Raw genomic sequence first — 27,863 nt, forward strand, 5'->3', positions numbered from 1 at the left:
TTCAGAATCACAAAGTGTAGAAGCTAATTTATTTGAACCATTCGTTATATTTATTTCTTCTATTTTTGTTTGCGGAATTTCCTGTTTCAAAATTTTTGTATTATTTTTGCAATTATGAGAGTGATATAAATTATATAAAATTGTGAATATCTCTTCTTTTGTAATATTAATGTTAATAGCATACGGCTTACTGGCATTGATCCAATTATAAGTCATATCGATTAAGATGTTTACGAAGATATTATTCGAAGAGAAATCTCTTAACTTGGTGTCGGAATATATAAAGTATAAATCTGATTCTTCCAAGTCTTGAAATTCTCCAACGACACATTGGACCACATAGTTTGAGAGCATTAACATATTGTACATAGAATAAACTTTATTTGACTTCTTCTCTTGCTTCACAGTAACGGTTTTATCGCAAGTATTGTTGTTTTCACTCGTGCATTTAGTGTCCATTTTTTGTCTTTTTGGATTAGGTGAAAAACAATATTTAGCAATTTTTGGCGAGTGTTCGATGCATTGTACTTTTTTAATATCATTCTTCTTGTTACTTTCATTTAGGGTACGATTCGAAACTAAGATATTCGGCTTTAATATAAGAATGGTTGATTCTATAGGTTTGTTTGTATCTGAGTTCTTCAGTTTTTCATCATCGGCATGTTTTCTTTTCTTATTTTCGTTTTCGTTCATGTTGTTGTTAATAACATCCGCATTAATATTCCGCAGTCCATCTTGATCCGAAGGATTGTTTAGAATATTTACTAGAGCGGGGGTCACCGCAGTTTGCCCTAGCAGTCCTCCCTGCATCGAGCCATCAATATTTAGGAGTGCAGATTTTATCTTGGATTGGTTTCGGTTACAGAGATCAGTTTTACCTATACTCTTAATCCTGTCTATCCAGGAAGACTTTATACTTGAATCTTCTCTCAGCAGCCCGGACATTTTTGAATATGTTTGGATATGCAACATTACGTCGGAGACGATAATATCTAGTCTATCCGAAGATAAAAAGTTAGAAAGGGGTTCCAGAGGCGGCGTCAAGCAACGGAAGAGCTCCGAATCATCTTGCGTCGCATCCTCCATGTCGCTATGGATCGGTGGCTCAGTCTGAAAACCAAAAAGACATAGTTTAATACTTATATACAAAAACAAAATTTGAAAGTTTTGTTTTGACTGACTTATTTCAATATTATACATATTTAAAAGTTCGTGATTCTTAAATCTATGATTTGTGGTAAAACATTTTATAACCAAAATATAAGAAAACAGTGGAAACTCTCAAACGTCATTTTATAACTGTTTAGTCTTTAAGCATGTGTTTATTTGTGACAAGCGGTTTACAAGGCAATTTAACTCTCTCGAATAATATTTATATATGTATATTTATCTAATATCAATGTAAAACAATTAGAATCAGAAATGTTATGGAAATTTTGCATATATTAGATTGTATAAAAACTTTTAGTATTTCTAATTATAAACATTTGTTTGTATTTTTCTTTAATTCTTTGTGAAATTATATGCCTTCAAGGATCGTTTTAAACAAATAAAACAGTTAAATTATTTAAGTTCTTACCTTTTTTATGGAATTATATATTGTCAATTGTTTTTAAAAATAATGTTTTGGTTGTAAGTTGTAAATAATTAATTTCTTCTGTGTTTTTATCAAAATTTGAAAGCTATTCAACGGCCGATATGAGCATTAATATTTGAGGCTAAATAGTATGATTTCCTTACTTTTTATCAGACTACGCAGCCTTAAACAAAACTAAAAAAAACATTTATAAGTTTATAAAATTCCATTCGTCCATGCTCTTAAGTAGCTGCAAGATGTTTGGTATTATATTATATCAGTAAACATTTATTTTTGTAATTAATTGAATGGGCATTCACTTCGTAACACTTCATTTTAAATTATTATGAAAATAAAACTTGATTATTAGTGTTTTTTTACGCAATTTTTATTATTTTACAAGAACACTACTTCAATTTCGGGAAAGCACTTCTCCCATCGACGGGTGATATAAAACTAATATAGTATCTTCCAGGAATTTAGCAAACAACGCGTGTTTGCACATGTGCGACACTGCGACAGTGACTACCCAAAATCTATGAAAGCTACCCTTTGGATATTTTTATCTGTTATGTTATCCATAGTGTTGAAACGGTGCTTTATCTGTTTAGTTTTTTATTGTTTACTTTTTATCATTTTTTAATTTTTTTTGCACCACAACAGGCCAGGAGGCCTAATTACAGTGGTGAATTACATCACAGAGCTCCCAGGCTTGAGAAAAATCACATTTTAATTTTTGTGTTCTCACCGGGAATCGAACCCGGAACCTTCCGTGCGTGAGTCAAGCGTCTTGACCACTACACTACGGAGGCCGCGCATGAACACTTTACAAATTTACTATTATGCTCGATGTTTATTTTTGTAACTTTATTGATAATTTCAAGTTGCTAGAGTTTCACGGGTCCATGCACTTTGTAGCTGCAAGACGACTAGTAATCTAGCTTCAATAGGTAATGTTATCAACTATCAAATATTCCAATTTAGTAAATGGGGTCTAGAATTCCAACCGTCCATGCATTCAGTAGCTGCAAGACTTGTAATCTAACTTCTATTTTTATAAATTTGAATTTTATTTCATTTTTCAAAATATCACTAAAACTCTAAACTTCATTGTCAAATATTTTTTTAAAAATGTAAATAGGGCTAGATTTCTTATTGTCCATGCGCTCTGTAGCTGCAAGACGTGCTGGGATATTTATTTATTGTACAGCGCCTTTGAGGTGATTTTCACAAAAACGGCGCAATATAAATTATCCATCCGCAAAAAGTGCGGAAAGGGAATGGTGATGATAATGATCAGTGCATCACTGTAACTAAGAAGAGCTTCGCATTTGCGCCGCTAGGCGTATGTATCGGACATCGCCGCGCGTGCGATAATACAACGTACAACACGGCCTGTGACGCGGCGAACGAGCGCCAAACGTTAGGCACCGACACCAAGCCGAGCGGCCCTTTTGCGGGCGCCCAGGCGGAGATGGTAGCTGCACGGGGAAAATGGACGGAATGACCGCGGAGAGACGGTCGAACCCCCGGCCACGACTGAAGCTTCCCGAGTGGCCGCTAGGGCGACGAATGGCGCTCGGACGAGAGTGTGCGGTGCCAGTGTTTTTAGGTTAATATTTGTATATCATGTTTTTATGTTTATTTTCGGCTAGGAGTCTCGATTTGTAATCTAACTAGCTGCCCCTAAAATAAAGACGGTTAATTATGTCACTCGCAGGGGCAGAAGTTAGGATATCGAGACCCTAGCCACATATTTGTATCAGATTGCGGGGAATCAGACCCTGTCAAATCCTCTAAAACTCATGTCACCCTTTTTCTCAGTATGTAGGACCTTTCCCTGTATCATTTCTACATTAAATAAGATACGGGGAAGAGGCCTACATACTCCCTTTACATGTAAAACTCATCTCGAGGGAGTTATTTTATCTTATAAGCATACGTGTAAAAACAATATCTGAAATTGTCCAGCCAATAGGAGAGCGTGCTACGGCGTAAGCCGGGAAAGTCCGACCCCTTCTCGCTCTCCCTTGCGGCTTATGTATGCTGTCTCGTACCGTGCCCGACTGCGGCACGGTACAAATTACTTGATAGAACCTCTGTATTTTTATTGAATAAAGTGTGTATAGTGTATAACCAAGACTGCGTTTTTATTATATCTACGCCCTCTCCGCCTCTGATGTCGCCGCCTGCCCTTCTGAAGAAGAAAACTGAAGCCTGAAGAAAGCTATCACCCGATAGCCGGTCAAATAGCAGCTCCAAGCCACCTCCTATCTACAGTTCAACTGTATGCACGGCGAGGTGTCGTGTATATAGTTGTGGTCCTTCGTTTCACCGGATCGGAGCTGCTATACGGACGCCACATCCCAGTGGAAGATGACGCCTTCACTTCGCTCTGGAAAAGGCTCCGCCGAGAAAACCTCTGATGTCACCCCCCCTGCCGACGTCGTATCCACGGTGACGGGTACCGAGGCGTCGTCACAGGAGGTTTCCGAGGAGGACACCGTCGAACTTCTGCAGGCTGAAGTTGCGAAACTGCGCGCCGCCCTGAGGCGCTCTGAGAAGACACCGACCGCACCTGGACCCCCAATGGAATCTCCTAGGGCAGATGCGGGCCCCAGCGGACGAGCTGGGGTGGCAGAGAGACAAACCGGAGACTGGGTACGCCGCTCTTCGGACCCGATCGCGCAGATGGCTGCGGCGATCACCGAGATGGCCACCGCGCTACGTGGAGGATCAACGGGGAGCCCACGATCACACGATGGCGACGATGGAAAAATGGAGGCGCTGTTGGCGCGCCAATCTACGGCAAAGGAATTGCCCGCCTTCGAAGGAGACCCACTGGAATGGCCTGCCTTCAAGGCCCAATATACGAGGTCTACGGAAGTCTGCCGGCTGACGACGCCGGAAAACCTGCTCCGACTACAACGTGCGCTGAAAGGGGCCGCCAAGGAGGCGGTTTCCTCCCTGATGGTGGATCCTCAGAATACGGACCTCATCATGGAAACCCTGGAACTGCAGTTCGGCCACGAGGAGATTGTGACGGCGCACATGCTGGAGAAAGCGCGCCGCCTACCCGCCATAGTGGAGAGCCCCAACTCAACCGGGATAGTTGAGTTATCCGTGGCCCTGAGGAACATGGTCGCCACTCTGGAGCGGACAAGGAACTCGAGCTGCCTATCATCACCGCAGCTACTGAACGAGATGGTGGCCAAGATCCCGCTAGCGATGCGGGCTCTGTGGTGGTACACCTTACCGAGGGACAGAGACGAACGCGCCACCGTGAAGGAATTTTCTTGCTGGCTTAGCGAGATCGCTCAGACGTCAATGAGCGCCGGTGGAATGGACGCGGGGTCGTTTTTTCCCAAAAAGAAAACAAAGAACAATGTGTATACAGTGTCCGCGCCAACCGAGACAAGGGACGAGTGCGGAGTGTGCAATCGCCCGCACAAAAGTGAAAAGTGTCGCGAGTTTTTAGCGAAATCGGTAGCGGGCCGATGGGAAATTGTTCGCGAAAAGGGTTTATGTTTCTCGTGTCTGAGGCATAAACATTTAGCCGGTAAATGCCCGGCGGCTAAGAAGTGCGGTATAGAAGAGTGTCGCTATACGCATCATAGGACACTACATGGACAGCGACGAGAAGGCCGCGATAATGTAGTGATGAGCACCTGCGAAAAAGTTCAACCGGTATTGCTCAAAGTGATAAAAGTGAACGTGACCGGCCCCAATGACGGTGCCGACGTTTACGCCCTGTTAGACGAGGGCTCCAATGTGACTTTAATAGACTCCGAACTGGCGGACAGTGTCGGTGCGCCCGGACGAGTGCGCGGGATAACGATTCATGGTGCGAGTGATATGTGTTCCGAGGATAAGGCGTCGCGACGCGTCACAGTGACTATTCGTGGGCCAAGTGGGAATGGATACCCGCTCGTCGGGAACACAATGACGAGTCTAAATCTCCCGCGCCAGTGCATTCCGGAGGGAAACGGTATGAAAGAAGTGCTACCGAAAATATTAATTGGGCAGGACAACGCTCATTTAATCGTGACTAGGAAAGTCAACGAGAAAGGGAGATATTTACGCTCTCTGACGTCGCTGGGATGGATCACGCACGGATGCGTGAATCATAAGCAGAACAAAGCCAGCAAAACACTCACACTGACGAGTGCTAGCGTAGAGGATCGCATGGACGAGTTAATGCGCCTCAATTACGCGGTGGACGCTATGGGCGTCAAACCTAGGCCACGTGTTAACAGCACAGACACGCGCGCTATGGAAATTCTACAGAAAACCACCAGACCAACGCCAACCGGTCAGTGGGAGACGGGTCTTCTATGGAAAGAAGACAACATATGGTTACCGGACAATCGACAGTGCGCAGTAAACAGACTGAAATCTGTCGAGAACAAGATGGCCAAGGACCCGAGCTACAAGGCGGCATATTGCGCGAAAATTAAGGAGTACATCGAGAAGGATTACGCCCGGGAAGTTACGCCGATAGAGATCGCTCGTTTCCCGCGGAAGTGGTACTTAGCCCATTTCGGCGTAGTAAATGTGAACAAGCCGGGAAAGCTGCGAGTCGTCTTCGACGCGGCCAGCCGATGCCGTGGAGTTTCGTTGAACGACAAACTACTCACCGGCCCTGACATGCTGACCTCGCTATGGGGTAACATATTACGCTTCAGAGAAGGCCGCATAGCGCTTGCGGCGGACATAAAAGATATGTTTCTACGGATAAAAATCCGCCCCGCCGATCAAGGAGCTCAGATGTTTTTGTGGAGGGAGCGACCCGACGCCGAGATTAAAACAATGGTGATGACCTCGATGACCTTTGGCGCCGCGTGCTCACCGACAAGTGCGCAATATGTGAAAAATAAGTTAGCCTGTGTAAACGCGAGTGAATTTCCGGAGGCGGCGCGCGCAGTGGAAAACAATTTTTATATGGACGATTATCTTGCCGCGGTGGCTACTACGGAACAAGCTATTCAGTTAAGAGATCAAACAAGTGAAATATTAAGACGGGGAGGATTCCAATTGACGAATTGGTCCTCAAATGACGGTGAAGTGCTACGTACCACCGCGGATAATTTGCGCGCCACGGACGCTCGCGAGATAATAGTGAACGGTAGTGAGTACTTGGAGCGAGTACTCGGTGTTAAATGGGACCCAGTCAGTGATCGATTTGTGTTTCAATTTAATAAGACAATAGCGTTAAGCGCACATGAGTGGCCCACTAAAAGACAATTACTGAGCGCGGTAATGAGCATATTCGATCCGCTCGGTTTTCTAGGGTGTGTTACGGTACGCCCGAAAATATTATTACAAGCAGTATGGCGATCGGGAATAGGATGGGATGACGTCATCCTGCCGACCCATCAAGAAAAATGGGCCGAATGGAGAGCCTGTGTGGAGCGCACAGAGAGCTCTATACCCCGGCGGTGTATAGAAAATCGCACCAGTCGGGTGGAACTACACGTATTCTGCGATGCCTCCGAACTGGCGGGGTGCGCAGTAGCGTATTTTGTGGAAAAGACGGACCGTAATAGACATGTACGGTTCGTGGGCAGTAAAGTTAAAGTTAGCCCCTTGCGAGCTCTATCAATACCTCGACTGGAGCTGCAAGCGGCGCTAATGGCCGTGAGACTGGCAGACACCATCAAGCGGGAGAGTGACGTCACTGTGGGGAGGACAGTCTATTGGACGGACTCGGCGACAGTACTGTGCTGGGTACGAAACGACAGCCGTGCGTTCTCGCCGTTCGTGGCCCATCGCCTCGGGGAGATAGATGAGTTATCCCACCCGAAAGAGTGGCGGTGGGTTCCGACTAAGATGAATCCCGCGGATGCTGCCACCAGGGACCTCAACGCGCCTGATCTTACACCTCAGGGAGCCTGGTTCGGGGGACCGGCCTTCCTGACTGGGGAGGAGGGCGAATGGCCGCATCACAAGGGACGCGGCCTGCAGCCCGACATCGCCGTCATGGAAGCAAAGCGCGCCGAACGCATAGTCACCGCGTTACAAGCGGCGCTGCCAGACGCCGCACGGTTTAGCTCGTGGAGACGGCTTATACGTGCCACGGCATGGTGCCTGCGGTTTGTGAATCGATGCCGCCGTGCCGCCCCAGAATGCGTGGGAAAATACCTAACCGCAAAGGAGTGTATAGCCGCTGAGCGATTGTGGATCAGGCGAACGCAAAACGACGCCTTTGGCAGCGACATAACAGCCCTAAAGCGGGGGGAGTCGCTACCCAGAGGCAGCCGCCTGCATGCCCTCACGCCCCGGCTAGACGACACCGGACTGGTGAGGATGGGAACGCGGTTATACGCGGCCAGCGGCGTACGGGAAAATATTGGATTCCCGATAATATTAGACGCCGCGCAGCTGTACGTACAACTGATGCTGAGACACCGGCATGAGATGTGCTATCACGGAAGCACTGAGAGGACTATGGCAGATGTGCGTCAAGATTTCTACGTGATGAGAATACGCACAAAGCTTCGATGGATTGTAGCTAACTGCCAGAAGTGTAAGAACGATCGTGCGCGACCGCAACCGCCTTTGATGGGACGTCTTCCGCCGGCGAGATTGGCACATCACATGCGCGCCTTCACGCATTGCGGAGTGGATCTGTTTGGACCGCTACACGTGACCATGGGACGGCGCAAAGAGAAGAGGTACGGGGCCTTGTTCACGTGTCTCACAACCAGGGCCGTACACATTGAGTTGGTGACGTCACTGAGCACCGACTCGACGATCCAAGCCATCCGGCGGATGGCCGCCAGAAGAGGACACCCGTCTGTCTTGTACTCTGACAACGGGACAAATTTTCGCGGGGCCGATAAAGAGATGGCCGCTGCCTTCCGAGACGTAGCCGAGGACAAGAAAGTGCTAGATGAAATGAGCACTATGAAGATTGAGTGGAAGTTTATCCCTCCTTCATCCCCGCACATGGGAGGGGCATGGGAACGATTAGTTCGTTCCATTAAGAGGGCGCTGTTTGCTATACTGAGAGAGCAAGCGCCTAGAGAAGAGACGTTACGGACGGCGCTAGCCGAGGCTGAATTCTCGGTCAACAGCCGTCCGCTGACGCACGTGACAGTAGACCCTCGTGACGGAGCTCCTTTAACTCCGAATCACTTTTTAATTGGGTCATCCGGGGGCATGCCTTGCCTCGCGGATTACAGCGAAGCGCCGGAGAACGTGTGTTTGCGCAAACAATGGCGCATAGCCCAGAAGATGGCGGATGCTTTCTGGCGCCGATGGATGCGCGAGTACCTGCCAGGCCTGGGCGGACGTCAGAAATGGCGCATCGCGGCCACTCCCCTGCAAGTTGGAGACGTGGTAGTGATCACCGATCCCGCGATGCCACGGAACCAATGGCCACGGGGAGTCGTCACGGGAACCATGCCCGGGAAGGACGGCCAGGTGCGAGCCGTCAGGGTGCGGACCTCCACGGGCGAGTACACAAGACCCACGGTCAAGATCGCGGTCCTGCTACGCCCCACTGATGACAGCGCCCGGAAGACAGCGCCACGCGGCGGCGAGGCCCGATGCGGGACCAGCAGGTGCCGACTGCGCGACACCGGGGGGAGTGTATCGGACATCGCCGCGCGTGCGATAATACAACGTACAACACGGCCTGTGACGCGGCGAACGAGCGCCAAACGTTAGGCACCGACACCAAGCCGAGCGGCCCTTTTGCGGGCGCCCAGGCGGAGATGGTAGCTGCACGGGGAAAATGGACGGAATGACCGCGGAGAGACGGTCGAACCCCCGGCCACGACTGAAGCTTCCCGAGTGGCCGCTAGGGCGACGAATGGCGCTCGGACGAGAGTGTGCGGTGCCAGTGTTTTTAGGTTAATATTTGTATATCATGTTTTTATGTTTATTTTCGGCTAGGAGTCTCGATTTGTAATCTAACTAGCTGCCCCTAAAATAAAGACGGTTAATTATGTCACTCGCAGGGGCAGAAGTTAGGATATCGAGACCCTAGCCACATATTTGTATCAGATTGCGGGGAATCAGACCCTGTCAAATCCTCTAAAACTCATGTCACCCTTTTTCTCAGTATGTAGGACCTTTCCCTGTATCATTTCTACATTAAATAAGATACGGGGAAGAGGCCTACATACTCCCTTTACATGTAAAACTCATCTCGAGGGAGTTATTTTATCTTATAAGCATACGTGTAAAAACAATATCTGAAATTGTCCAGCCAATAGGAGAGCGTGCTACGGCGTAAGCCGGGAAAGTCCGACCCCTTCTCGCTCTCCCTTGCGGCTTATGTATGCTGTCTCGTACCGTGCCCGACTGCGGCACGGTACAAATTACTTGATAGAACCTCTGTATTTTTATTGAATAAAGTGTGTATAGTGTATAACCAAGACTGCGTTTTTATTATATCTACGCCCTCTCCGCCTCTGATGTCGCCGCCTGCCCTTCTGAAGAAGAAAACTGAAGCCTGAAGAAAGCTATCACCCGATAGCCGGTCAAATAGCAGCTCCAAGCCACCTCCTATCTACAGTTCAACTGTATGCACGGCGAGGTGTCGTGTATAGCGTAGTTTGACGTTTACAAAAAAAGTTGTTTCTATTTGAATATTAATTGTTTTAAGCTTTGTTAATCACTCACGAACAAATATTTACCGATGAAAAGCTAAACTATCCTGTTTATAATGTTAATCCGAAAGGTTTTTACACGTTTTCATGACACAAGTAGGCATTTTTGTTTCGATTCTAAACGTCACGCCTAGCTGGAGGTCGAAGAACGACTAAATACGCGTTGGGCATGACTGAGCGTTTGGTCCTGAGTTTAAGTGTCATAATTTTTGAGGGCTCGGGGCATGTCTATGTATTAATATGTCAACGACACCAGCGCGCAAATCTTAAAAGAATATGCGGTGGACGAGCGATTTAATGAATAGGTATTTGAATATAGTTTTTCTATCACTCTCACAGATGCCTCCCCGAATACTGTGCGAAAAAGACAAGTGCACCTCGAACTGATTGTGCCTAGATAAAATCGAAGAAATTAAGATTTCGCATTCCCGTTTTCCGCACCCCAAAACTGAAACGATTTAGTTTTTTTCGAACACAGTTATCATGTTGGAATACCGGACGTCCGAAGGCGGCAGGGAAAACTAGGCTCTTGGTTGTTCGGTCCAGGACCAGGGTTCCGATCGCAATGGAAAGTTAACTTCGACCGTCTATAAGGAAAAACCGATGTTTGGGTACGAAAGTTAGTATATTTGCATGAATATTTTAAGTATCTTCGCCAATAACCTATAATTGAACATGTTTATAAGAAAAAATTGCATGCATATTCTGCTTTTCATACAGAAAACTTAATTTTACTTTGTAGATTTTAAACCCTTACGGGTTACATACATTTAACAAAATATTTTCACTTTTAAAATTGACATTCTACTGTTAAAAAATATTTTTTACATCTTTTGTAAAGGTTGTCTAAGTCTTTTGTTTAGTTTTGTCTGGTAGTTTATTGTATAATTTCAGTCCATGGTTTATTAGTCTCGATTGTCCTTTTCTTGTTTTAAAAGGTTGTTTATGATATTTTTCTGATATTCTCGAATTGTGTTCATGTTTACTACAGTTTTTTCAAGTTTTAATTCTTCGTCTACAATTTCATCAGTGGCTGATTTATGAATAAATTTTAAGGATTCTAGTTTAAAGAGTTCAGTTACATTTAATTGTTTAGTTTGTTTAAAAAATTCTTTAGTTGCTGTTAGATAGGGTAGGTCATATACTAACTTTAATATTTTATTTTGCTGTCTTTGTACTGATTTCCTGTTCCCCATAGTAGTTGCATAAAACATATTTTAGTTTTACATAGGCTTCATACATTTTTTTTTCTTTTATTGGAACAAAGTTTTTGAAAAAAAAAGACTCGATAAAGTCGCCACTTTGCTCATTAAATTGTTGAAATGAATTGTCTATGGCAATTGTCTGTCTATTGTTAGTCCTAAAAATTTAACATGTTCAATTTCAGTTAGTCGTTCATTATTTATGTAAGCATCTACTTTGTGACTGTTTTTCTAGATTCAAAATGGATAATATTGCTTTTTTTTCATTAAGTGTAAGTAAGTTTGTGTTTGTTCATTTAGTCAACATAGTAAGGTCTTCGTTTATGGCATTGTTTGTTAATACGTCTGTTTGATTTTTATAGAATAGTCCAATGTCGTTCGCATACATAATAATTTTTCCTTTAAAATTATACAGTGATAAGTCATTAATATATAAAATAGTGGACCCAAAATAGATCCTCGTGGGACTCCAAAATTTACTGTTTGTATTTGACTTTTTTTTCATTTACAGAGGTATACTGCTTCCGATTTGTCAAGTATTGAAATTTAATTCCTTAAATAAAATTTAAGATAAATTTTAACTTCCTATCAGAATACGTACCCACCCTCCACTATGTTTTCTTGATAAACTATTTCAGTAGCTCAATCACAAATAACATTACATTACAAAAAGCATTATAATGTACACTTGAAAGCTACCGTATTTATTTAAACTAAGTATTACGTCAGAGTGACGTAGTAACCACGTGAGATTACATTTCTAATTGCCCTGAAAGGACCACGGTCCTGTGTATAGTGTGCATGGACTTATATAGTACAATTTTGTGTCCTTGTGGAAGGAATAAGTAAAACAAAAAAGTTATTTTCATCTTCCTGATTATTTCTGTCTACATGCCCCCGTTCGGCGATACATGCGCTACTTTACTAATGGATTCCATAAATAGCTATTTTTAATAGCAGATGTAGATAACAGAATTTAAAATACACTGTTTTTAGTATTACAGATAATCTTAGACAAGTGTCACCCCATAATGATAAAGAGACCCATTATTTTAGCAGACGGCTAAATTAGGTTATTATCTACCCCCAGCTGATGTGCCCTATGTTGGTAAAACCAGAACAGTGCCATAATCCTGGGAGAGAATACGAAAATACGTTTGCATACAAAAGAAAAGTCAGACTGCGTTTCCTCTTCAGCTCAAATAAAAAGAGAAGCGTTGTAAAGGGGGGACAGGGAAAAGGGAAGCCTTTAGATATTTAAAATCAGCCGCAGATTGCAAATTATGCAACAAATTTAGTAAAAATATAAAACTAAGTACTTATATTCGTATCAGATACTCGCGTGTTTATATTTGCAGTCAAAGCAAAAATATCATTATTTGTCCTCTTTTTGTTTACAGTTAATACAAAATAACGACGCGCGTTTAGCGGTTAGGACTTTGAAGTCAATTTATTTGGATCATAAAAATAACGAAGTCGAATTTCGGAGCGTGAGCATAATTATTAATTTATTGAAGAATAATCTCCAGTTGCAATACATTTCTCAGAAGTTTCGTAAAGTGCTATCGCCGTGTGTAGGTAAGGAAATATTATTATTATGATTTGCATTCCGTACGGGTGACGGGTGACGAGTGACGAGTGACGTATACCGTAGACTCGGGACTCGGGAGCCCAATGTCCGACGCGCGTACTTACTACTTACATGCCGGTCGCGGTCGTGCAAATTACATTATTTTGTTTTATTTTTATTTATTTGGTGGCTACTCACGAGATACACTGATGACACTGTCATTATTGCCGACACTGCTGAACATCTACAGCAAACGAGGAGGTGCTACAGAAATTGGATAAAAAAATTAAAGCATTTATTAGTACGGCGAAATTTCTCGAAAACATGTGAAAAAAATAATAAAAATGATTTTCATAAAAATAAACCAATTTGAAATACGCCACTAGTCTCCGAAATAAACCAATGATAGTGTTGTGATAGATTTCCGGTTACCGGGAAGCCAACTAACCAATTAGGACAACTCGTAAAATCACGGGCGGAGTAATTTCAAAATCACAAAACTTAAAAAAATCATAGCTCATCAAATCTACATTATAAAATATTTAAAAATTGTGTTGTGTGCCAACCTTTTTGCCTTTTGTTATATTCAAAACTAGCGCAAACCCTTGTTAGATAATCTGACACACCTTAATAACTTATACGGTATCGCAACTATTTTATTTTTGATCTTTTACTTGACATTGCGCTTTACTCAATGTTAGCCAAGAGTTATTTATTAGTCGTGATTCGTTATCTTGATGCTCTCATCTGCAAGAGAAGAGGCAGATGTCCCAAGGGACAATATTGTCTGTCTGAAGATTGACTATTTAGATGCACCTTGCGATGCTCTAAACTGAACCTTTCCCAAATTAACCTACTACGAGTATAATACCCACTTTACTTAATTCTGACCTTCTCTTGACGCTCAAATTAGTAGAACGACAAGTTCACGCTTCTATCAGCTGAGACAAATTAAATGCATACGCAAATTTGCCGGTTGATGCCGCCCGTCAATTAATAAATGCGTTTGTAGTGTCTAGAGTCGAATATTGTAATGGTATCTACGCAGGTCTACCGATGAACAAAATGACTCGCCTACCGTCTGTATTAAATGCTGCAGTGAGACTTATTTCCGGAATCTCTAAGTGCAGTCATATCACTCCACTGCTTCGGGAATTACACTGGCTACATTTTCCACAGAGGGTGGAATACAAACTCTGTTGGCTTATGTATAAGTTGTTGTATGCCAACCTCGTTTCAAACCCTTCTTGCCTTTAGTCATAATGAAAACTATCGCAATTCCTGGTTATATTCAATATGAGGGCCATCTTTTGTATCTTGACCAAATACATTTTTACCAATGTGTATTGTATTCCTATTTCTTTTAAACAATAGTTATTTATTACATCTTTTCCGGTGGTCATCTCTGGTGCACATCTACTTGCACACGTCAATAATTTATTGTCTTAATGCGTTTACGTTATATTGTTAAAATTAATCTTATATGCCTAAAAGAGCAGGTGTCTCTTGTTTAAAGGATCATATCTTTATGCTCTTAGAAGTTTGCATTCAAATAATACAATACTTAGATATTGGTTATCTTGCGATTTCTCCAAATTGCAACTTTCTTAACTGAAGCTATTATTATCTCCCCCATTTAATGAAAAGATACACTTTATAACCCAATACATTGGTTCCAGGAGGACAAATTGAAATTAGATTACAATCTTAGTACGTCGAGACTACGACAATTTATTATTAAATATAAACTTGAATATTATTAATTACAAGTACAGTAAGTAAACCCAACGAGTGTAGTTGGAGACATATTGTTATCTTCAAAAGTAAATAAAATAAACAAATACCATCTTCGACGCTGCCTTTTATTGACGACTGGAGGGCGATTCTCCCCTCGCTTCTCCCCTGCAGAAACAAGCAACCATTTGTTTTTTTAAATATTATATATTTTTTTAATTTGCGTTCTAAATATTGTTTTAAATATGCTAATATGTCTTCTTGCCCATACTGACCATCGTGGTTTCGGATGTGACAGGGTTTAAAGAACACCCTGTATACCCGAAAACCATATGCTTCAAATGCGTGAGAAACTGAATTTCGCGTGAATCTTGGGATGTCGCGTGGGAAGAATAAAAGTAACTATTTTTTTATTTATTTATTAATTCATTCAAAATTACACTAGTTTAAATATTAATGAACTTAGGCTTTTTAGGCTACGCCCGTGTCAAGCCATAATAATTAACAATAAAAATACAAAGTAAAATTAATTAGATTAAATTATAATGACATGTGATGCAATATAATAACAATCTAGAAAAAATGTATAAGTAAGAAATAATAAAATTCCAACGAATACAATGCAAAAAAGATAATCAGAAATAATTTTTAAAATATAAATTATGCAAATTAAGATTCAAACATAATTAAATATACAAAATAATGGTTTCATTAAAATCAACAAAATAATAGTAAAATATAGTAGTATTAAAAAAATACAAAATAAGAGTATCATTGAAATCAACAGAAAAAGAATGAATATACCAAAACCTGATTGAAATGATAATTGAGATATGTTTTCCATAAACTCACTCAATACTATAGTAAGAAATAGGAGTAATAAATAATATTCCAAATAATAGTACGTACTAAATTAAATAATACAAAAGTACACAATGGAAAAACAAAAAATATCAAGATATATGAAAAGCAAATAAAAGTTAAAGTATGGAAGGAAAGCAGGTTTGTAAATTTTTGCTAATTGCTAATCTCGAACTTTCAAAAAATTGACAACTTCGTCCCTATTGTATTAACCTACCCCTCCATCGGACCAAAACTTGCATTATTTATTAAATCCATACGCAGTCCTTTGGGAGGCAATTAGAAATGTAACCTCACGTCGCCACTACGTCACTATGACGTAATACTTAGTTTAAATAAATACTGTAGCTTTAAAATGTAATCTTTCTATAGACGCAACTAGAGCTCTTGTGAATGCTTAAGTCGTTTCGCGCCTAGATGACTGTAATGGAACTACTGCTACTACTACTGCCATCACGCCATTTCCCCATAGAGGTAGGCAGAGAGAATGGACCGCCACACACGTCTATCCTGGCATACATTCCTAGCTTCCTCCGCATTCATACATCTTGTCATACATGCCCTTCGGTTCTGTCTGCTTTTGACATGGCCAGACTTAAGATTTTGGTTTATCTGATCATGCCACGTCTTCCTTGGTCGTCCTCGTCTCACGTTGCCGTTCATTTTCGCCATATAAACTTACTTGTTTGACCATTCTTTCGTCGTCCATTCGTTCTACGTGACCGAACCATCTCAGAGACCCTCTCTTAATATTATCAATTATACTTGACTCAGATTTACACTGTCGCCTGATTTCATCATTCGTAACGGAATAGAATGTACGCATATCTCCAAAAATACCAAACTGATAAACTTCAATCTGTTTTCAATGCGGCAGCAAGGCTTATTACGGGAGTAAAAACATATTCTCACATCTCACATCTTCGAGATTTGCACTGGTTACAAAGCCCAGAGAGAATAAAATACAAGCTTTGCTGGACAGTATTCAAATCCTTTCCAAAAATAAAACTTGGTTATTAGTGTTACACAATTTTTATTATTATTATTATTATTTTTACAAGAACACTACTATAGTTTCGGGAGAGCACTCCTCCCATCGACGAGTGATATAAAATAAATATAGTAAACACAGAATATTGTTCACAGTGTCATAGAATTTAAACAAAAAATAAACAAATTAATCAGTGAAACTTAGAGCAGGGGGGTTTTTTTTCCACTTATCTAAGGTGTTAGCATATGAATGGATAGTTACCGAAAGTACAGATATGAAAACATGATTAATGGGGGACAGGACATTAAGTAGAATTTATTTCTTAAAATTTAGCACATAAGTTACAATAATTAAGTCTAAGATTTAATGTGTGGGAAGACATCGCTCGGCTAAGAGAGTGTTAACAGACGCGGGTCTAAGAGGGTGAGTGGGGTGAGGGGGGTCGCAAAGGGAACATAGTCAATAAAGGCGAGGGGTGGTTAAATGTGTGATTATTAATTAGGTTGTTCTCAAAATCTAAATTTTTGGGACTTCTATTATTTCTAGATTATTCATATTACTGCCTTTGTTATTTACTTGGTGCAGGAGTTTTAGGGTGTGATTATGAAATGAGTGATTACTGTCTATTATATGATTCGCGTATCCAGAGAAATTATTATTTGTCAGGCAACGGCGGTGTTCGTTTAGCCTAGTTTTAAGATTTCGCGCTGTTTGTCCAATAGAATGGTGACGAATGATAGTGGACTTAAAAAGAGATGGAAGGAATATTTTGAGGAGGTGTACGAAACGCACACAGGAAATATAGCCAGCGCACCACCTTCTCAAGTAAACATAAATGCAGATGACGATGCGAAAGAGATAAGTATGGAAGAAATTAAAAATGCTGCTCAGTATATGAAGAATGGGAAAGCGCAAGGTTATGATAACATTGCCACAGAGTTTATAAAGGCGGGTGGAGAAATAATTTTTGTATGGCTACATAAGCTCTTTAACCTATGTTTAGAGGAGAAATACACTCCCCCTGATTGGAGGAGAGCTGTTGTTATGCCTCTATACAAGGGGAAAAGCTCTAGGGTAGACTGCGGAAACTATAGAGCTATCAGCCTTTTGAGCGCTGTTGGAAAGGTTTATGGCAGAATACTGATTGAGAGAGTAAGAAAAGTGACTAAAGATAGAGTTTGGGATAGACAAAGTGGATTTATGAAAGGAAGAGGATGTATGGATCAAATATTTGCTCTGCGAAATATGACAGAAAAGTTTCTGACTAAACATCAGAAACTTTTCTGCGCATTTGTCGATCTGCAAAAAGCATTTGATAGAGTTGACAGAGAGAAATTGTGGAAGGTTTTATCGGAGTATGGAGTAAATGGTAACCTGACAAGGGCTATTGCGTCACTGTATAAGGACAGCACAGCATGTGTGAAGGTGAATGGGTCATTCACATCGTGGTTTAATATTCCGAAAGGAGTCAAACAGGGATGTGTAATATCACCATGGTTGTTCAACATATACATCGATAACTCTATAAAAGAACTGAAAGATTTAAGAATGGGAGCAAAAATGAGTGGTATAACTGTTAACTGTCTTCTGTATGCGGATGATGCCGTGCTTCTTGCTAGCAGCAAAGAAGACCTTCAATTCTTGGTAACAAAAGTCTACGATGTATGCAAGAAAAGCGATTTGCTTATGAATGTTGATAAATCGAAAGTGATGGTTTTTGAAAGGGATGAAAATATAACTAAATGTGAGATCAGCGTGAACGGAGATATTCTGAATCAGGTAGAAGAATTTGTGTACCTGGGAAGTATGTTTACTAGGGACGGAAAGGCCGATAAAGATATTGAAAGGAGGGTGAGCGGTGCACTAAAATCTACTTTGGCAAACAAATGTTTATCGCAGGAGGCTAAACTAGCAGTTCACAACGGAGTTCTAGTTCCAACTCTAATGTATGGGAGCGAAGTATGGAATTGGAAAAATAATGATGAAAGTAGGTTGAATGCTGTCGAAATGCGATCCCTCAGGCGAATGTGTGGTAAAACGATGTATGATAGGTGCACAAATGTCGAGATCCGTGAAGTGTGTAAGGCTGAGACATGCATTATTGACAGAATCAAGAAAGGGGTGCTGCGTTGGTTTGGACATGTAGAGCGAATAAGACCGAGAAAGACATGGCACGATCAAGTCCATCAAATACTTGAAGATGGACATGTCAAAAGTAGGAATAATCGGCGTGCGTGCATGAAAAGATGTATGAATGTAGAGGAAGCGAGGTATGTATGCCAAGATAGAGTGTTATGGCGTTCTATCGTCTCTGCCTACCCCTACGGGGAAACGGCGTGATGGTTTGTTGTTGTTGTTTTTGTTGTTGTCCAATAGACTTTTGCGAATGCAAAAAAGTTTTATTTTCATAACAATTTATAATAAAGTGTTACGAAGTGAATGCCGATTCAATTAAAAATGACTCTAAGATGCCTATCGGACCTTTGAATTAGGGAAAATACATGTCAAAGAAAATCTACTCTTAGGTCAGCATTTGAGTCAGGCAGAGGAAAACTTATCGAAATCCGGCGCTCCCTAACCACTAGATTCGGAGATCGTGCTTTTGCCGTTGCCGGCCCCTCTGCCTGGAACCGATTGCCTTCAAACTTACGAATCATCGACAGCCCCAGTCAGTTCAGATCCCAACTGAAAGCTTACTTCTTTAGTTTATCCAACCCTCAATCTTAAACCAGGAAATATAATACGTCACTTTAGCTTAGTAAGAATGTAAGTTTAGGTATACAATTGTAAAGCGCCCTTGAGGTGATTTACAATTGTTTACAAAAATGGCGCTATATAAATTAGCCAAATATTATTATTAATAATACAGTTTTTTTTTATATGAAAGGGTTTTTGGCAGAACATAGAATTGACCTTACTGCATTTGATAGCATCAATTATCTTTTTTTTTAGGACTCGCTGCTTTCTGCATAACTGCGTTCAATTTGCGTTTGGGGAAGGGGTATGTCACTTCAATTTCAAGAAGGCGATGCAAAAAAATATTCTGGACTGCTAGTACCGTAATAAACAATATCGGGTGAGCAGAAAATGCCTTGGGACTATTACACCGAGTCTTTTTAGACACCTAATTGCTCCGACGCGTAATAACACTTCGACAAAAATAATATACAATAAAACAATATCCATTAGGACGCTCGAAGCTTCGGTGACACAATGAGTGGTCAAAAAGACGGTTTTTTTTCTTTTTTTTATTATTTTAATTTTAAATTTCATTTATTGTTTATAGCATAGAATTAAGTCCAGAAAGAGCGTAGAATCATATTTGAATACATCGGACTGTGTCCAAAAATTCCCCCACTTAGACACACTTTCGCCGCGCGCATACTTGAAGTCACCGAGTAATATTGCCAGATCGCGAAGAATATAACCATAACACAAATGTAAGGTAAAAAAAAAAAAAAAATTGTGCACGCGGAAATATTGATTGACACAACAGAGTAGATAAGGTCATTTAATAAGAGTAATTGAATTAATGAACTTTGAACTTAAAATATAAAACAAATTTTATTTTACATAAAACGGATATTTTTATATCATGTTAAATAATATTTTATGTTTTAAAGATAAGTCGGCCAAATGTCCACCACGGTATTGTTTAATCCGAGTTTCAATTTTCATTATTTAATAATAATAATTATTAATATGGATAACTTATATAGCGCTATTTTCGTAATATAATACCTCAAGGGCGCTTTACAAAGTGATTATATTAAGATATAAATTTAATTTTAACTTTTTAATTTCAGAAATATAATGTACTTTGTCACCACATGCTAAGAATTTATTCAAACGATTTAGAGAACAAGTGGGTTTTGAGTTTCTTTCGAAACATCACTTCACTCTCACAGATTCGGACCTCTGCTGTGAGAGCATTCCACGCCGTAGGGCCTGCGACCGCAAATGCGCGTTCGCCAAATTTAGTCCGCTGTTCGCGTAGAGGTATAATAACTTTTCCTTTTGACGTTGATGTAGCTGATCTAAGCGTAAGACGTCTGTCAGCTAGTTCATCTAGAATGCAGAGTTCCCTTAGATATTCCGGAGCAGAGTTGTGCAGTGACTTATACATAAGCCAACAGAGTTTGTATTCCACCCTCTGTGGAAAACGTAACCAGTGTAATTTACGAAGCAGTTCTGTCCGGCGTGATGGTTTGTTTTTGTTGTTGTAGGGCAATATATTATAAGCAGAATTAAAACTTTTTCAAAGAAAAGGGCATAACCAAGCTAAGTGAGCAAAGTGCTTTCAGGCGTTGCCTTATAGGTAAAATCATTAATTTAACTTACGCAAATCCAGACGGGACATGGTGGGTTCGTGAGCGTGAGCTACCCGCGCAGATTCCAGCTATCCGAGATCGACACCTGCCCATGTGACGATGTAACTCCCCGAGATGTCCCCCATCTGTTGAAGCACTGCCCCTTTCTGCAGAGAATGCAACTGGAGGCGCGTCGCAAATCTGGATGAGGATATACACGATATTTAATATAATGATAAATCACAAGGACTTGTCAAGAGAGGTGACATTACACGCGATGGATATGGTAAAGGCAATAGACGGTATCAATTATACTCTATACTGGTAGCAGGGCACCAAATGCCGAACACTCTTCAAGTGGATCGGAAGGTTTGCTGACGAACGACAACAGTCCGCCTTCTCCTTGTAGCTACTACTACCATCACGCCATTTCCCTGTAGGGATAGCCGGATAGAATAGACCGCCCAACACACGTCTATCCTGGCATACATTCCTAACTTCTTCCACATTCATACATCTTGTCATACATGCCCTTCGGTTCTGTCTGCTTTTGGCATAACCAGACTTAAGATTTTGGTTTATCTGATCATGCCACGTCTTATATATATATACTTATTTTACTATTCATTCGTCGTCCATTCGTTCTACGTGACCAAACCATCTCAGAGCCCCTATCTTAATCTTATCAATTATACTTGACTCAGATTTACACTCTCGCCTGATTTCATCATTCGTAGCCCTGTCATACATTGATTTCCCGCACATTCATCTAAGAGATCGCATTTTAACCGCGTTCACTCGGCTTTCATCCTTCCTCTGCCAGTTTCATGTTTCACTTCCATACATAAGTATTGGGACTAAAACTTCGTTGTGCACAGCCAGTCACAAATAACTATCGACGTGCTTGTAAGCGATGTGATAGCGATTTCTCACCATGATTGTTTATCGGATTCGCGATAACAATGGAACATCCGTGAACACCGAACATTAAATGTCAACATATTTACGTTTCGCGACGTATAATCCTGAAAAACGAAAAACTGCTTAGCAGCTAAACGGTTAATAAACATTCGAACTCACTGTGAGTACCTAGTTCATTCAATTCTTAAAATATACATCGCCTTGCTGATCGCCAACACTTTATTTCTTTATTTATTCATACAAAAACTGAACAACTGTGGGTGGCTTCAGCCAGACGACAGAATTTGATCCAGGATACGGCTCTACCTAATGTAGGGAGTACCGCTTTACCCACCGTTAAACTACTGGGAGTTTTACTCAATTCTGACCTATCTCTTGACGCTCAAATTAGTAGAACGATAAGTTCATGCTTCTACCAGCTGAGACAAATTAAATGCATACGCAAAAATTTGCCGGTTGATGCCGCCCGTCAATTAATAAATGCGTTTGTAGTGTCTAGAGTCGATTATTGTAATGGTATCTTTGCAGGTCTACCAATGAACAAAATGACTCGCCTACAATCTGTATTGAATGCCGCAGCGAGACTTATTTTCGGCATCTTTAAGTTCAGTCATATCACTCCACTACTTCGGGAACTACACTGGCTACGTTTTCCACAGAGGGTCGAATACAAACTCTGTTGGCTTATGTATAAGTCACTGCACAAATCGGCTCCGGAATATCTAAGGGAACTATGCATTCCAGATGAACTAGCTGACAGGCGTCTGACGCTTAGATCAGCTACGTCTACGGCGAGAGGAAAAGTTATTATACCTCTACGCAAACAGCGCACTAAATTTAGTGAACGCGCATTTGCGGTCGCAGGCCCTATGGCATGGAATGCTCTCCCAGCAGAGGTGCGAGGCTGTGAAAGTGAAGTGATGTTTCGGAAAAAACTTAAAACCCACTTGTTCTCTAAATCATTTGAATAAATCCGTAGCACGTGACAACAAAATAAATTATTTTAATTTAATTACAAATTTAAAAGCTTCAATTAAATTAACTTAACAATAGAATCACCATGTAAAGCGCCCTTGAGGTATTTTATTACGAAAATGGCGCTATATAAGTTATCCATAATTATTATTATTATTAAAAGCCAATAAATGCTTCTAGGGATGAAACCTCCCGCAAAACAACAAAAATACGATCGGCCGTTGTCATATAAAAAAATAAACAAAAGGGGACAATTAAATACAAAACTGTTATTTTTGTCTTTAATCACTCTTGCGGCACGAGAAAACAGTTTTTCTCGTGTATTTTGTATATAATACACGAGATAATACGGCCGCGAGAGCGTTTGTAATACCAGTAGCTCAACCACAAATAACTATCGACGTGCTTAAAAACATGCTAAGCATTTAAATGCATGAACAATAATGAACATATTTAAATTCATTTCAACAGAGAGGGAAAAAAATTTTGAGAAGGGAATATGGAAGTCTAGGCATTTACAGGGCTTATGACCTGTCATTGGCTGGTTTAAGTGGCCACTTTACACACTGTGTAACATTCACCATTCTGCCCATGTTTGAACATCCACATTTCCTCAACTCTTCCATCTGTTGACTTTTGTGAAGTAAAAGAGCTGAAACCTTTATCACGTGGGTGAGATTCATCCGGCTGAACCAAATCTCAACTCCCTAGGGAGGAAATCCAGCCAGTCTGCAAGCATTTGGACATAATCAAACATTGTTGAATAATGAACATGCTTACGTTATCGCGGTCATAAGTCAACGCGTGTATAATCTCTAAGTCAACGCTCGTGTCGGTTTGTTTATTATTTTCCTCGTAAATAAATAAAGTTCACTGGCGAAAAATCGGCGTTTACTATTAAAATTTTTACAATATATTGCATTTTCAAAATAGTAAGGAGTATCTAATACAAAAAAGTGAAAATTAAATTACAATTAATATGGCGACTGCTTTTCTTGACATTTGGCTTGCCAACCGCCGGATAAATGCAATAAAAGCATGATAAATAATAAATAAATAAATAACAATAGCAGTTTTTAAATATTTTCCATATTTACACCGGTGAAATTCAAATATGTGATTGCGCAGCAGAATTATACGTCGCGAAACGTAAATATTTTGACATTTAATATTAGGTGTTCACGGATGTTCTATTGTGTTCGCGAATACAATAAACAGCCATGGTGAGAAATTGTTATCACGTCGCTTATTAGCACGTCGATAGTTATTCGTGATTGAGCTACAGCCCGTGAGTAGCTATTTTTGAATGGCAGCTGTTAGATTACAGAACATAAAATACACCGTTTTTCGTATTACAGATAATCTTAGATAAGTGTCGCCCCGTAAGGAGATGCATAATTTTACCTGATGGCTAAATGCTATATGCATCTCAGAACTGGATACCTACTTTACATCCTGATTGTAACGTTATTATCTACTGCCAGCTAATAAAATTCATCATTTGCCTAGGTAAGTTGTTAATCCATTACTGTTGCATGAAAATATCATTAAGAAAAAACACACATTTTGACAAAATTGCCATAAAATAATTTAACTTTTATGTTTTAAACTTGATTTTCCTCGGCTCAAGGTTGGTACAACTGACCCTTGGAAGTCGTTTGTGCATAGCTGGCCACGCATTACTTTTCAACGTTTTTTGTTGATAAAGCAGAAGGCGTGCCTCCATTGCATTTCTACAACGCTTTTATGACTCGACGTCAGCATCAGGCGCTGAGGCTGGGTTGTTTATTGAACACAGGACTAAAATACTGGAACCCTTGTCGTGCTATTTAAACAAACAAACTTATTGTTTATGAAAATAATATTATATTACACTTTTAGGTACCACTGCGCCGAGTGACGGCCGATTCTCCTTTAAAGCAATAAAATGGCTTATTATCGTCCGCACTTGTACAATTATGTATGGGGTATTGGAAACTTTATTTTTTGCTACGAACAGAAAACGGAGAGCCATAAATTAGATGAGTTCATTTGAAATTTTTTGTGACTTGTGAGGCCTCGCTTGTGAGTTTCTGACGCAAGCTTTAAGAGTTACCATAAGGAGAAATTATAGTCCTTAAAATATAGCTTGATTAAAATGACAGCTGCCAAACTAATGTAACCAGTGATGGAAAAGTACTGATCACTGACCATGTACCGATCAAATCGAATTTGTCTATTTTTATAAATGCAAACATGAGACTCTGTTTCCGAAAATATATATAAAAACGCAAAAACAAGCCTACTATAGTGTAAATAAGAAATTTATACTTTTTTCATGAACAACATCAAATGAATATTTTTTTATTCGATCGATTTACGTTGACCAATTTGTCCCATCTCTAACATTTTTGCAAAATGATGTAACCTTGTAAGAACGTCGTTAATAATTAGATTTATTTTAGTTTTAAAGCTGATTTTATATAATTATGTTGATTTATATGTCAAGCATTGTATTAAAAAAACAATTAAAATGCCAGATACCAATGATTTTTCGTGTGTCAATATAAATCACTCCTTAGACGTTGCTACAAAGTTATGTCGTCGCTTTTGCTGACAACTGTCATTCTAATCAAGCTATATTTTAAGGACTATAGTGGGTAAGGATTAACAATTATTATTTATAGCAGAATGAGTCACTTTAAGTCGAAGTACCGAGGTTCGGTATAAAAGCAATAAGAAATTGCAGCCCAGTGGTGTCTTTGATACCAAATTTCTAGTGAAGCTCAGATTTCGAGGATAAGTATAATATGCATAAATGTCAAGTAGGTACCTACAGTAAATAACACAGTACGGACTATGTTTGTAAGCATCTTTGAGCATTTTTATATTGGTTGCTAGTTTTTTATCTTCATAATGTGTTGATATAATGCGAATTAAAATACATATTAGGTACTGGTGACTGGTGAATAGCAATGATTTCTTAGTGAGGCTCAGCCTCACTAGATTCATACGGCCTTCGTGGTGTAGTGGTCAAGACGCTTGGCTCACACACGGAAGGTTCCGGGTTCGATCCCCGGTGAGAACACAAAAATTAAATGTGAATTTTCTCAAGCCTGGGTGTTCTGTGATGTAATTCACCACTGTAATTGGGCCTCCTGGCCTGTTGTGGTGCAAAAAAAGAAAATAATAAAATAAATAATATGCTTCTTCGTCCCTGCTTTAGCCCTACGGGAAATCGGATACAAAAAATGTTTTCTTAAGCGCGGTAAAAAATAAAGCAATTAATTGTACGGCAGTTTCTTGAAAATGTACGAAAAAAATAATAAAAACGAACTACTATAAACGACGTCGCTAGTTCATATGAATCAACCAATCATACGAGAGTCGTGAAAGATTTCCGTTTTACAGAAAGACAACGGGCCAATCGGCAGAACTGACCGAGATGAAGCGGAAGAGATCGGAAGAGAGAATTTCGAAAATACAAACCGTCAAAAAATCATAGCGCCGATAATACGATACATAAATATGTTTGCTTAGTTTTGTTAAGTGCTAACCTTTTGCCTTTTGTTATATTCAAAACTAGCTCAAACCCTTGTTAGATAATTGCCATCTCCCGCACCTTAATAACTTATATGGTATCGTAACTATTTTATTTTTGATCTTTGGCTTGACATTTTATTTTAGCCAAGGGTTATTTATTAGTCGTAGTCTCTACTCATTTGACGATTTATATCTAGAGTCTATACGCGTCTAATAATTTACCTGTCTTAATGCTCTCACCTGCAAGGGGCGGATGTCCCAAGGGACAATATTGTCTTTTTAAGGATTGACTATTTAGATGCACCTTGCGATGCTCCAAACTGAACCTTTCATAAATTAACCTATTATAATCCCCTCCATTTACTGAAAATGTACGCTTCATAACCCAATACATTGGTTCCAGGAGGACACATTGAAATTAGATTCTTATCTTAGAACGTCGTGACTACGACAATTTATTATTAAATGTAAACTTGAATATTATTAAATTATAAGTACAGTAAACCCAACGAGTGTAGTTGGACACATCTTGTTCTCTTCAAAAGTGAACTAAATAAAACAATACCATCTTCGAAGCTGCCTTTTATTGACTACTGGGGGGCGAGATTTAATTACTCATTACAAAGTGCCCCTCAACACCTTACACGGCACATAACAGTTTAATAGACTATTAACAAATAAAAAAATATAAAAAAGCACTGAATTTCGCCATTATAGCAATACGGCCCATCTCACTGACATGTATCGTGTCAACACACCCGGCGCGACCGGTGAAATAAGGGTGGGTGGATACTCTACTCGCGGGTGAAAATGTTGCTGAAGGAAATCGTGTGGAGATTGCCTTACACCTCGTGGTGTACTGGTTCTGTTATAACCCATGATGAATTACCAATACTCATAATTGGGATTTTCCATGTTGGCATTTTGTGATTAAGCGTCTTCCTTTTGATAATTAAATTGAAGCTAATTTTATATTTAATTGATAGTTTTATCCTGTTTATATATGGAAAATACGCATTATTCATTCCTGAAATCCCGTCATAATTAACTGATTATTTATCCTGTTGATGCATTAAAAATTCCTATTAGTAAGTTCTGGAATACGACGCAATAGGTGAATAAGCAGGATATTTGTGGTAATTGAACCATATAAAAGGGGGATTGCACATCCTAACTGTGTCATTATTATTCGATAGTTATACGCCTGCATAAATAATTGTACTTGTTCCCTTCTTGATAAAATAAATTATTAAGTTCTGCACAAGTGTTATCTCATTGGTGGACTATCCTGAGGAAGAAGACTACCCCTGAAATAGCCTCCTTCTAAATTTTCTACAACTTATCAGTGTAACGCTCACGACTGATTGCCTTCAGTCAAAAGTTCTAACAGTTCGTGCGTTTAGATAGAGAGTATGCGGTCGCAGGCCCTACGGCATGGAATGCTCTCCCAGCAGAGGTCCGAAACTGAGAGTGAGAGATGTTTCGGAAGAAACTTAAAACCCACTTGTTCTCTAAATCATTTGAATAAATTCTTGGCATGTGGTGAAAAAGTAATATGAAAAAGTACATTATTTTTCTTAAAT

The 27,863-nt window shown here is 40.2% G+C and overlaps 1 long non-coding RNA gene across 1 annotated transcript in view; it reads right to left on the minus strand.

The window, feature by feature from the left end:
* Positions 1 to 554: 554 nt before the first annotated feature.
* Positions 555 to 27,863, minus strand: part of LOC148272810 (uncharacterized) — a 44,741-nt gene continuing 17,432 nt past the window's right edge. Inside the window, exons 2-3 of the long non-coding RNA XR_015824771.1 lie at positions 20,894 to 21,063; positions 555 to 1,110 (exon numbers count right to left, since the gene is read on the minus strand). This is a non-coding gene — a long non-coding RNA (uncharacterized LOC148272810). The remainder of the gene's footprint in view (positions 1,111 to 20,893; positions 21,064 to 27,863) is intronic.

This window comes from Micrasema longulum, unplaced genomic scaffold, assembly GCF_059751315.1.
Source record: "Micrasema longulum isolate JH-2025_06_02 unplaced genomic scaffold, ASM5975131v1 h1tg002185l, whole genome shotgun sequence".
NCBI lineage: Eukaryota > Metazoa > Arthropoda > Insecta > Trichoptera > Brachycentridae > Micrasema > Micrasema longulum.